Below are 12247 nucleotides of genomic sequence, written 5' to 3'. Positions count from 1 at the left end.
CTGCTCCAGAGAAGCATGGTTTTCAGCACAACTTTGAACAAAGAACATCAAGCATGACAGAGGTACCTTCCTTCAGTATCCCAAAAAATACAGATTTGCACACAAACAGCAAGTTAGTGTGGCCTTGGCACCTAGGGAGGGAGACTTATTGAAGTACTAGTGGCATTGACATCCCGGGAAGGGAGGCAAATATCTGTCTTCAAAACAGACATTTTTTAAACTTTCATTTATTTATTTATTATTTTGGCTTTGCTGGGTCTTCACTGCAGCACTCAGGCTCTCTAGTTGCGTGTTTTTGCGTGGACATGTCTTTAACTCGTTTGGGTAAACACCAAAGAGCGCAGTTGCTGGGTTGTATGGTAGGGGTATGTTTAGTTTTGTAAGAAACTGCCCAGCTGTCTTCCAGGGTGGCTGTGCCACTCTGCTTTCTCACCAGCAGTGAGTGAGAGTTCCTGTGGCTCCCCATCCTTGTCAGCATCTGATGATGTTAGTGTTCTAGATTCTGGCCTTTCTAACAGATACCAATATATGATGCTATCTCATTGTCATTTTAATTTGCATTTCCCTGATGACATGTCTGTTAAAGTCTTTGGCCCATATTTAAAATTGGGCTGTTTTGAGTTTTAAGTGTTTGTGTACTTTAGGTAACAGTCCTTTATCAGATGTGTCTTTTGCAAATATTTCCCCCAGTCTGTGGCGTGCATTCTCATTTTGTTGACATTTTTGCAGAGCAGTTTTGCAGAGCAGTGTTTTGCAGAGCAGTTTTAAATTTTCATGAAGTCTAGCTAATCAGTGTTCCTTTCGTGGATTGTGCCTTTGGTATTGTATCAAGAAAGTCATCACCATACCCAAGGTCATTTAGGTTTTCTCCTATATCATCTTCTAGTTTTCTAGTCTTGCACTTTACATTTAAGTTTGTGATCCATTTTGAGTTATTTTTTTGTGAAATATGTAAGGTCTGTGTCTAGATTCTTTTTTATTTTTGGATGTGGATATCCAGTTGTTCCAGCTTCATTTGTTGAAAAGACTGTCTTTTCTTCATTGCATTTCCTTTGCTTCCTTGTCAAAGATCCACTGACTGTATTTATGTGGGTTTGTTTCTGGGCTCTTTATTCTATTTCACTAACCTGTCTGTCTGTCCCTTTGCCAGCACCACACTGTGTCTTGATTACTGCATTAAGTCTGGAAGCTGAGTAGTGTCAGTTCTCCTGCTTTGTTCCTCTCCTTCAATACTGAGTTGGCTATTGAGGATTTTTTGCCTCTCCATATAAACTTAGAATCGATTTGTTGATAGCCACGAAATAATGTACCAGGATTTTGATTAGATTGCATTGAATCTGTAGACTAAGTTGGGAATCCTGTTATTTATGTGTTTATTGGCCACACTGGGTCTTCACTGTGGCATGTGGGGTCTCTAGTTGCAGTTCGAGGCTGAGTTACTCCGAGGCTTGTGGAATCTTAGTTCTCTGACCAGGGATTGAACCCGTGTCTCCTCCATTGGAAGGCATATTCTTCGCCACTGGACCACTAGAGAAGTCCTAAATCCTGTCATTTTTAATTGTTATATTAATGAAAAACATCAGTGTGGCAAATAAAAGATGAGCACAAATTGCTTGCTGTTCTTTTTATTGGGAGCTGAGTTCTGTCCCCGCTTCTTGTATCCAGGTGGGCCCTGGAACTGCTTAACCCAGAAGAATGTTAAGAGAGGCTATGAGATTCCAGTTTCTGGACCAAGGCTTGAGACACCAGCAGCTTTCTCTTCCTCTCTTGGACACTCTCTCTTGGGGCCTTGAGCTTTTAAAGTCTGATTACTCTGAGGCCTGCTGTACTGGGGCTACCTGTAGACACATAGAGTTTAGAGTCCCAGAGGGGCTCAGACTTCTAGGCAAGCCCAGGCTCCCAGCCATCCCTGCCAGGACTCCAGAAAAGCTGTGAGTGAATCTGTTTTAGATTTCCAGACTGGCAGATCCACCTGCTGAATACCCCTCCTTGAGTTCCTTTAGTACTGTGTGACGGCAGAAAAGCCCTTACTGAATTCCTGACTCACAAAATGAATAACTGACTAAATCAGTAATACTACAATAAAATAATATTCACCAGTGAATTGTTAATTAAAAATAAAATAATTATTTTAAGTGACTAAGTTTTGGAGTCCTCTGTTGCACAGCAAGAGGTACCTGGAACAGTGAGTCACGAGGCACCCAGGGGAAACTGAGTCATGGCCATGGTTTGAAAACACGCTGATAGAAACGCACTGAGCCTTCGCACGCCTGTCTGTGTCTGTGGGCATGAGTGGGGGGCTGGATAATATATTGAAAATTAGCTTATGTTTGTGCTCATCATGGTTTTCTCTCCAGTTTTCAAAAGGAATCCAGAGATTTAGTATTTTTCTTCTCTGTCTGGGACTTTTGCTAGGTGAAAGCCAGATGATGCTTAAAGGTGGGGGACACACATCTGGCACACAGACTGTGCTGGGTGGGATTGTGGGGGGTGAGCATCTATGGGAGTAGAGATGGGAGGCATCCTAAGGCTGGAGAGGATTCCTCAGCCATCATCTCATCGTGAGTGAGATGAGTTTCTAGTAGTCTCTGAACATCTTTCAGCTGTCATTCTTGTTTCTAAAACATCCAATTCCAATCCTTTTTTTTTAAGATTTATTTATTGATTGGCCGTGATGGGTCTTGGTTGCTGCATGTGGGCTCTCTCCAGTTGCAGCAAGCAGGTGCTAACCTTTGCTGTGCGCTGGCTTCTCACGGTGGTGGCTTTTCTTGTGGAGCACAGGCTCTTGAGCACTCGCTCAGTAGTTGCAGCACATGGCCTTAGTTGCTTTGGAATCTTCCAGAACCGGGAAGATTCCTGGAAGATTGCTGTGTTCCCTCCGTTGCGAGGCAGACTCTTAACTACTGGACCACCAGGGAAGCCCCAAATCCAGTCTTTAAAACAGAAGCAGAATTATTCTGGGGGAGGTGGAGTTGGGAGGCGAAGCTCAGTCCTCCAGGTTCTCGCTTTTTTCCTGTACATGGTCCACTGGGCACCTCCTTGGAACCCAGGATTGCGAGGCACAGTGTTTTAAGCCGCTTCCCTGGTGAGGAATCGGGGGGCCTGTGCCTTTCTGTTTCCTCCGGTTTTCACATGACTGCCCCTTCTCATTCCTTAGCTCTACTCAGACTCTCCCCTTTCCCTGCCGCTCTGTCTAACATCGGCCACCCTCTCGGGCTGGTGTCCCGGAGATCTGCTGGTTTCCTTCCCAGGACTTGCGACAGTTTGCCTTTGTTCCATTGGTTTGCTTCAGTAAGGGCCGCAGAGTTCACGAAGGCGGGGGCCTTGTCTCTCCTGCTTCTGGGTACAGCCTGGTGTGAGAACACACTCGAAAATGTCTGCTGACGGAAGAAGGAGGCTCAGAGAGGGTCGGCACCTTGCCGAGGTCACTCGGGGATGAAGGTCAAGTCATCTGACATCTTCCATCATCAGTCTCTGGCCGTGGTGACCTCTGTGGGCAGCTGAGGGGGGGATCAGGACTGGTCAGACACTTGAAGGGCTGGTTGCAGAGAACCGTGACCCTCTCAGAATAACCCAGAGGGACTGCAGGTAATATGGTGGGGTTTCCCTTCCGGCATGATTAAGACTCATGAAGGGAAGACCTAAGCCAGGGCCTCTGGTTGTGGGCCTCAGGCCAGGGCAGCTAGGCCACAGCTTTCCTGCCTACAGGAGAGGGAAGAGCCCAGGGTCTCAGGGAAGAAGCCTGAACAAACTCCTTCTTGAAGATTGGATTGATCAGCTGTTCCTGCAAGCCTAATGGAATTAAAAAGAACAGTTGGAAGAAGGCAGTGCTGGAAACCCAAGGAAAGACCCTTTAGGATGGAATCCCAGGCTCAGGGTTGAGCAGGGGGCTCCCTGGCATCCACCCAATCATACCATTTAAGGAAACTGGGAGAGAAGGCAGGCAGCAGTTAGATAACGGTCCTGGTACCTCTGAGGGCGGGATCAGACAGCCCGTGTCCTCCAGGAAGTCAAGTGACTTGCCCAAGGTCAGAGGTTGGCAGTGGGGCTCTGCCGCTTCTCTGCAGGGCCCCACAGCTCTTCCTGCCACTTAGAGAGATATGAACCAAGGGGGAGCTTTTGGGGGGCAGGTCACTCGAGTACTTGCTAGCTGGGCTGAGTATCCCTCACCCTTCCCTGGATCCGAGGGCTCCTTCTTTGGCATTAGAGGCTCCAGGAGTTAGTGTTCCTGGAATGGGAGGAAGGGTCCAGCCTCAGGATTGGTTTTGAAGAGAGGGGAGGAGGAAGAAGAAATTCAGTAAATTGTGCTGAAGTGCTGGAGGGATGCAGAAAAGAGGTGGACAGAGAAGATGCCAAGTCTTCTCGAGCAGGGAGTTTGAAAGTCAGTTTTAGTGTAAAATATACCTGAGTGCTACCCCACCAAGCTGCATTCATCTTGACCTTGAGCAGTTAAGACACCCCTGTCTCTGTGAGCCTCAATTTCCACTATTGTAAAACAGGAAGAAGGCGCAGGGCAGTAGTACTGGAGCCAGTTCCCACCGGCCGGCAAGAGCCGGCTGTTACACTTTCAGGAATTTTGTGACGCTGTTGTTAGATGCCATCATTAAAAAGTGAAATTCTATAAGTTTACAATAGCTTAAAATATATTCAACACAAAGACAACATTCAAATCACTTTTCTAGCTCTTCTATTGTGTGCTACTGTTATCTGTGTTCTTGAGGTTGTTGACATCTATTGTATCTGAATTTTGGGAACATTCTATAACCATGTGTTGCCGAGCTCTGTTCTCTTCCAAGGCAATCTACAGCCCAGAAGAGGGCCCTCCCCAGAACCAGGGCGATGCAGGCACACTCATTCTTGGACCTGCAGCCTCCACAACTGTGAGAAACACATTTCTGTTGTTTATAAGCCAAAAAAAAAAAAAAAATGCTACCCAGCATCTCTTCCAAAGCCTGTTGTCTAGTGACTCACACTGGTAGTTTGAAATAGACCTTGTTGGCCTTTTATGCCATGGAAAATGGCCATTGCTACACATCAGGGCTTGATTTATTTATCATTTGTTGATTGTCTAGGCCTAAGGAAGTAATGGATAACATGTTAACGCAGATTAAATAGAAAAATGTGACATGGTGAATAATAACACAAAAAAACTGAAGAAATATTCTTGCAGTATTTGAAAACTATTACCTGATTCAGCAAAGAAGTCACCCATGTCGTTGTGGAGTAAGTAAACTCCTAACATAAGCCTTTGTTGTTTCACTTAAGAACAGGAAATATAGTTGATTTTCAATGTTATATTGGTTTCAGGTGTGGAAGGTAGTGATTTCGTGTTTTTATAGGTTATGCTCCATTTAATGTTGTTATATAATATCGGTTATACTCTCTGTGCTGTATATTATTTCCTTGTATCTTATTTATTTTATAAGGTCTGTATAGTCAAAGCTATGGTTTTTCCAGTAGTCATGTATGGATGTGAGAGTTGGATCATAAAGAAGGCAGAGCGCTGAATAATTGATGCTTTCGAATTGTGGTGTTGGAGAAGATTCTTATAGGCTTTCCTTGTGCACAGATGGTAAAGAATTCACCTGCTATGCAGGAGACCTGGGTTCAATTCCGAGGTTGGGAAGATCCCCTGGAGAAGAAAATTGCTATCACTCCAGTATTCTTGCCTGGAGAATTCTATGGACAGAGGAGCCTGGTGGGCTACAGTCCATGGGGTCGCACAGAGCCTGACATGACTGAGCAACTGACACTTTCACTTCACTTTCAGTTTCAGAAGACTCTTGAGAGCCTCTTGGACTACAGGGAGATCAAACCAGTTAATCCTAAAGGAAATCCACCCTGAATATTCATTGGAAGGACTGATGCTGAAGCTGAAACTCTATACTTTGGCCACCTGATGCGAAGAGCCGACTCATTGGAAAAGACCCTGATGCAGGGAAAGATGGAAGGCAAAAGGAGAAGGGAGTGGCAGAGGATGAGATGGTCAGACAGCATCACCAACTCAACGGATCTGAATTTGAGCAAACTCTGGGAGACAGCGGGGGACAGAGGAGCCTAGTGGGCTATACTCTATGGGGTCGCAAAGAGTCAGACAGGATTTGGTGACCACCATCACCAGCAGTCTTATTTATTTTATACCTGGTAGTTTGTACCTCGTCATCTCCTTCTGCTGTCTTGTCCCTCCCCCTCCCCCCCGCCCCACTCCTCTGTCCTGTTGTTTCACTCTTGTCTTACCTGTTGACTCAAATGGAAGTGTCAGTCAGCATTTGTGAAGTATGCTTGGCAAGTTGGTTGGTACACAGTAAATAGCACACCCCTGGTAATAAGCATCTCTGATGGTTGTGGGCATTTGGGGATAAAATGTGGGTGGTGGTGCCAAGGGGTAGCAGTCTCCATCAGCTGCCTCCTCCCTGAGCCCTTCCCAGTAAACTTGAAAGCTACAGATAAACAGCATGGTTGGGTAATTACAACCTCCAGAAAAATTTCCTAGTTCCTCATCTCAGCCAGATTGACTGCTCCTGGGTCCTTATTGTGGAGACATTCTCAGGCCAGCAGCCTGGACCTGAGGCACAGTATTATCATTAAGTCAGGAGTAGGGAGTTGGGAACTCAACATTCAGAAAACTGAGATCATGGCATCTGGTTTCATCACTTTATGGAAAATAGATGGGGAAACAATGGAAACAGTGATGGACTGTATTTTGGGGGTTTCCGAAATCACTGCTGATGGTGACTGTAGCCATGAAATTAGAAGATGCTTGCTCCTTGGAAGAAAAGTTATGACCAACCTAGACAGCATATTAAAAAGCAGAGACATTACTTTGCCAACAAAGGCCTGGGTAGTCAAAGCTATGGTTTTTCCAGTAGTCATGGATGGATGTGAGAGTTGGACTATAAACAAAGCTGAGCACTGAAGAATTGATGCTTTTGAACTGTGATGTTGGAGAAGACTCTTAAGAGTCCCTTGTACAGCAACCAGTCCATCCTAAAGGAAATCAGTCCTGAATATTCATTGGAAGGACTGATATTGAAGCTAAAACTCCACTACTTTGGCCACCTGATGCAAAGAACCGACTCATTGAAAAAGACCCTGATGCTGGGAAAGATTGAGGGTGGGAGAAGGGGACGGGGCAGAGGATGAGATGGTTGGATGGCATCACCGACTCGATGGACATGAGTTTGAGTAAGTTCCGGGAATTGGTCATGGACAGGGAAGCCTGGCGTGCTGCAGTCCATGGGGTTGCAAAGAGTCAGACACAACTGAGTGACTGAACTGAACTGAGGGAGTTGGGGAGGGGCACCTAGGTAAGGCAGCCAGTGAGGGGATAACCTTTGGTTCAGCGTCTCTGCCTTCTGCCCTGTCGCTGTGCTTCTGGGTCTGCACCCATTGGCCCAGACCTTTGCCAGGGTGGGGAGCAGAGGGCTCATCACCGTGCCCCCCCCCCCGCCCTGCACTGCCCCCCCACCCCCAGCCCAGCCCAGCCCAGGATGCCAAACTTGCTCTGGGGCTCAGTCTGACCTGTTACCAGCCTCAGCCCCCAGGGGGCAGCGTGGCTCCATGGAGGGAAGGCCTGGCTCACTCTTCAGTTCCTCCTCCTGCCTTCATCCCACCAGGCCTGGCAGGGCTGCTCCCGGGGGCAGTAAGGGAGGAACTGCTTACTGAGCCCCTGCTGTGTGCCAGGCTGTCTGCCTGGGCACTCTGGCGCCTGTTAACTATTTAACCCTCACAAAGGTCTTGCAAGGTGGAGTCTGTTAGACTCTCCCTGCCTGAATGTCATGCCATCAAGCAGACCTGCCCCCCTACCCCAACCCTCTGATTTCTGCCCTCTTCATGTTTATGAGCCCTGTTTCAGCCTCAGCCCCGCGCTCCCACTAAGCACCAGGGTGTTACCCAGATGCCGTTGAACTTCTCCAAGTGTGATCCCGGGGACACTGGTCCCACGAGATACTCCTGGCGCCGTGGGAAACCCTGCAGATGATAACAGCTTCTTAGAGATTCGCCCCTGGGGCGGGAAGATCCCCTGGAGAAGGAAACAGCAACCCACTCCAGTATTCTTGCCTGGAGAATTCCATGGTCCGGGGAGCCTGGTGGGCTGCAGTCCGTGGGATTGCAAAGAGTCGGACACATGACTGAGCACACAGCAAACATATTGTGCTTTTGGCACATTTAAGGCTCTACAATATCCCAGAGTAAAGAGATCTGATCAACCTGCCCAGACCCAGAATTTGCCTAGTGTATTTGACCATGGAGCCCGCCCCAAATACCCTGTTTTGAATCTGACAAACGTTCATCGAGAGCCTCCTGTGAGTCAGGCTTTGTCCTGGTTGCGGAGAACACAGCTCCGTGTGTGGCAGCGGTGGGCCCCGCTTCCTCCCGGCAGAAAGCTAAGCACTAACAGTTGTGATGCTGAGTGCTTGACAGGCTTCATTTCATCCTCATGTCTACTCCAGGAGATCAGTCTCACTGTCCCATCTTAGAAGACTTGAAAGTGAGGCTCCAAGCAATGATGTGTCCTCTCCAAGGATGTATAGTTGACAAATGGCCGAGTTGGGACTTGAATCCTTAGGCCCTCTCAAAGCAGAGCTCAAACTGTTAAACATGAATGAGTGTTCTTAGAACACTTAGGAATTACTGCTCGAGTTCAACATCCAGGCCAAATCCCCACCCCAGCCTCAACCCAATCCCAGCCCCCACCCTGACTCCATCCTTAGCCTTGGAAAACTCCTAGTCATGCTTCAGAACCCTGCTGAAGACCTCCCAGGGCCCCTCTTTGTTGCCTGGGGAACACTGGGGGAAAGTACACTGCAAGTCCAAGTGGTAATTTTTGCAATTCACATTTATTTTGGGAAAAAAAAAAGAGGATCTGCTAAAAATACTCCTACAAAGGCATTGGGGAAACAGGGTCAGGGTTGCTCACAGACGCAGCTGGTGAGATTTCTTCAGTCATGACAGGGGGTTCGGGGAGCCAGTTCCGACCCACAACCATCAGAACCCCAGCTGCGTCCCTCCCTGACTCCCCAACATTGTTGGGAAAGCCCATGTTCTTGACCAGAAGAAACAGATTGTGTGAGATGACAGCACACCCCAGGGGCCCCTGCCGAGAGCTCTGGCCTTTGTGGCCGAAGGTAAGAGTGAAACTCCAGGAGGGCAGTCCAAGGGCCTGTCCCCACCGCCTGTGGCTCAGACAGCAGTTCCAGGAGGTCAGGGTCGGAGGGGGCGGACAAGTGCCCACAAACAGGGTGCCCCTCGGGGGCCTGGATTTGATTGGCACAGGTTTGACAGTGGAGAGGGCTGAGTGGGGACCACAGGTAGCAGCTTAGCTTGGTGACTGCGCGGGCAGGCGCTGGGTCAGAGACCACCAGCCGACCTGGGAAGGCCACCACGCATGTCTCTCGAGTTCCCCGGTCTGTGGACGGATGGGCCCTGTCTCACAGAGCTGTGGGAGGATTAAGCAAGACACTGGGTATAAAAAGTGAAGTGCGGCACCTGGCACATGGTTGGCACTCAAATAGCAGCGATGATGAGCGTTGCGGGCTGGGCAGGGCCAACCGGGAGTCGCTCTTTTCTGGGCTCAAAAGAGGCTGGCTGTGAGTGAGCGTCCCTGCCCATGCTTCTCCCGGCCAGCCTTGGGGGCTCAGCTGCGTGCCCCCTGCCCGCCCGAGTCCCTGTCCACAGAGGGGAAAGCAGCCAGACCGATAACCGAGCTCTGAGCAACCCAGAGACACCTCTTCCAGCTGGTCTCCTGGATTCCATAGGCTCAGCAGTCTCAACTGGGACGTGAGGGGGCCGGGGCTGCGTGGCCATGGAAATTGCATCCTGAGTGTCGGAGGGAACTCCCCTGACTCCGGGCTTTGCAGCAGGACCTGCCCCTCTGGTTGCCCGGGGTTAAGACTCGGGCTCTGAACAGGGAGGCGGAGACCTTGGGGAGCATCCCTCAGTGCATCCTTGGCCAGCAGCTTCCTCTCTCAGGGGCCAGAGAGTGTCCGCCCCAGAGGAGTCCCTCCCTGAACAGAGCCCCTGGGGCCCCTGCCAGCCTCCTGACCTGGGCTCTCCAGCCCCCCAGCCCCTGGGCCCTGTGGCCCGCGCGGGGCTTTGCTGCAGCCTGGGGAAGTCAGCCCTCTGGCTGCCGGGAGGGCCGGGGGTGGGCAATCCTACCCCTCTACCAGGGAGAGAAGCCCAGCATCCCGCTCAGGACGACTCAAGCTCGAAGGATGGTGCTGGTGCTCCTGTTTGGTTTGGGCTGTCTCCCTCCCCATCTCTGTCTCTGTGCTTTCACTGCCGGGACCCTCGGGTGGGGAGCAGGGATGGACAGTGGGACTTGAAGTCGCATGGTGGTGGGATCTTAAAAAACACGGAATCCTTCTGTTGGAATCTTAGAATTTTGAGGTTCTGCGACCTAGAATCTTGGCATCTTTTGCCCAGGGAACGTTAGAATTTTGAACTCTTGCAGGGTCAGCAGGGCCCCCAGAGTGTATGTGGTCCTGGCTCCGACCTCCTGCCTCCCCTCTCTCTCCTTCCCTTCCTCCAGCCGGGGTCGTTAGACCAGGAGCAGAGACAAGGACCTTCACTCCCTCGTCTTCCTCTAGGGAAAGCGCTAGTCTGGGGAGCAAGGGCTGGTGGAGGGGAGTTATAGGAAGCCCCAGGTCCAGCTGGAAGCCCCACCCTGCCTGCGCCTGGCCCACCTGGCCAGGTGTTGAGTGACCAGGCCTGGCTCATAGCCTCCAGGTCTGTGCGGTCTGCATGGGGTGGCCCTGGGTGGGCTCTTGGGCCCCTCTGAAGTATTAAGTTCCTGCTGCTGCTTTGCTATATCAGCTTTCCTGAAGCAGCCTTCATGCTGTGAAGCTAAACTCAGACAGACTCTGGGTCTGGGGTGTTGGGGGCAGTTTGGGGGGTGCGTCTTTCTAATTTTCCTGAAAGCTTAGCTCAGAATACATTCCTGAGGGCCAGCCCTGCCCCCACCTCAGGGCTCCTAATCCCTGTCTGAGTTTGGGCATCTTATCTGCCGATGTCCTGCTTTTTTCCTAATCCCTGTCTACGCCAGACCCTCTCTCTGTAGACATCAGGGCACAGTTCACCGTGGGGGAAGTGAAGAGAGGGTTTCCGTGTCTGGAGCAATCTCCCGGAGGAGCTTGTGAAAAACAGGAGGCTCCTGAGCCCAACCTTGGCTCTTGTGATTTAGGAGGTCAGGGTGGAGCAGGCAGACAGCCTGCCTGGCTGGACTCCTCTGGGAATCATCTCTGAGACTCTGGTTCCTCCCTTGTTGTCTGGGGGGTGTGACACCCTTAGGGTCCCACGCACGGGCCTGGCCCAGGGTGAGCGTTTAGCGATCAGTCGCTGTGGTGTCAGCCTCCTGAGCCCAGCCTCCGATGGGCTGTCCCCTGAGCCCTCCGGTGTCAGAACAAAGGCCAAGTCACTTTGTTTAGTTTCCCTAAAGGGGAGTGTGGCCAGCTTTGAGGGCATAGTTGGTGCTGTTTTATGGCAGGAGCCATTTCATTGGACACGGGGTCAAGGCGGGCGGGTGGAGGGCGCGTGGGTGGCGTGGCTCTCCTAACCCGCCCCTGGGTTCCCCAGCATAACACACTATTGATAGGGGCAGGACCCCTACCCCCTCCCAACAGTATGGGTCATCTCTACAGGGCCAGGGTGAGGGGGGCAGGGTGCAGAGATGGGCTTCCTGAGCAGTTTGCATGCCACTTACCCAGCCCCCAACCCTGTCCACTTCCATCACTCCGCTCCATCCCCACTGGGGGAATGCCCACCCACCTGCCCGCCTTCCACCTCCAGCATACTCAGCTCTGGCCGTGAGTGGTGGCTCTCCCAGTGGCTGGCCTGGAGGTGGTGTGGGCCTCTCAGCTGGATGCCGCCGAATTAGGAATCAGGTAGCACAGAATCCAGCCCTGCTGTCCCAAGCAGCTGGAATGACTCTTTGGATTTTCTGCATCACTGAATGAGGACGGAAGGGAAAGGAACCAGTGGGGCCTGGATTCTCTGGGAATAAATGAGGGCTTCTCCAGATCGGGGGTGGGGGGGAGCTCTTGCCCCCCAGGGGGTGCTGGAGGGGAAGCTGTGAAGCATCCTGCTCCCACCTGATGGCTGAACCGACTCCTTCTAGAACCTGATGCTCGCGCGGCCACTCTTCTGCTCAAGAACCTGCTGTGGCTGTCTGTCCCTCCTGTCCAAGCGGCCTCAACCTTCCCTAAACCAGCCCCCCACCTTCCAGCACTGCTCTGGCCCATCCAGACAC

Source organism: Odocoileus virginianus, chromosome 30 (genome assembly GCF_023699985.2).
Source record: "Odocoileus virginianus isolate 20LAN1187 ecotype Illinois chromosome 30, Ovbor_1.2, whole genome shotgun sequence".
In the NCBI taxonomy this organism is placed as follows: domain Eukaryota; kingdom Metazoa; phylum Chordata; class Mammalia; order Artiodactyla; family Cervidae; genus Odocoileus; species Odocoileus virginianus.
The sequence above is the reverse complement of the archived record's forward strand: the minus strand, read 5'-3'. Positions refer to the sequence as shown.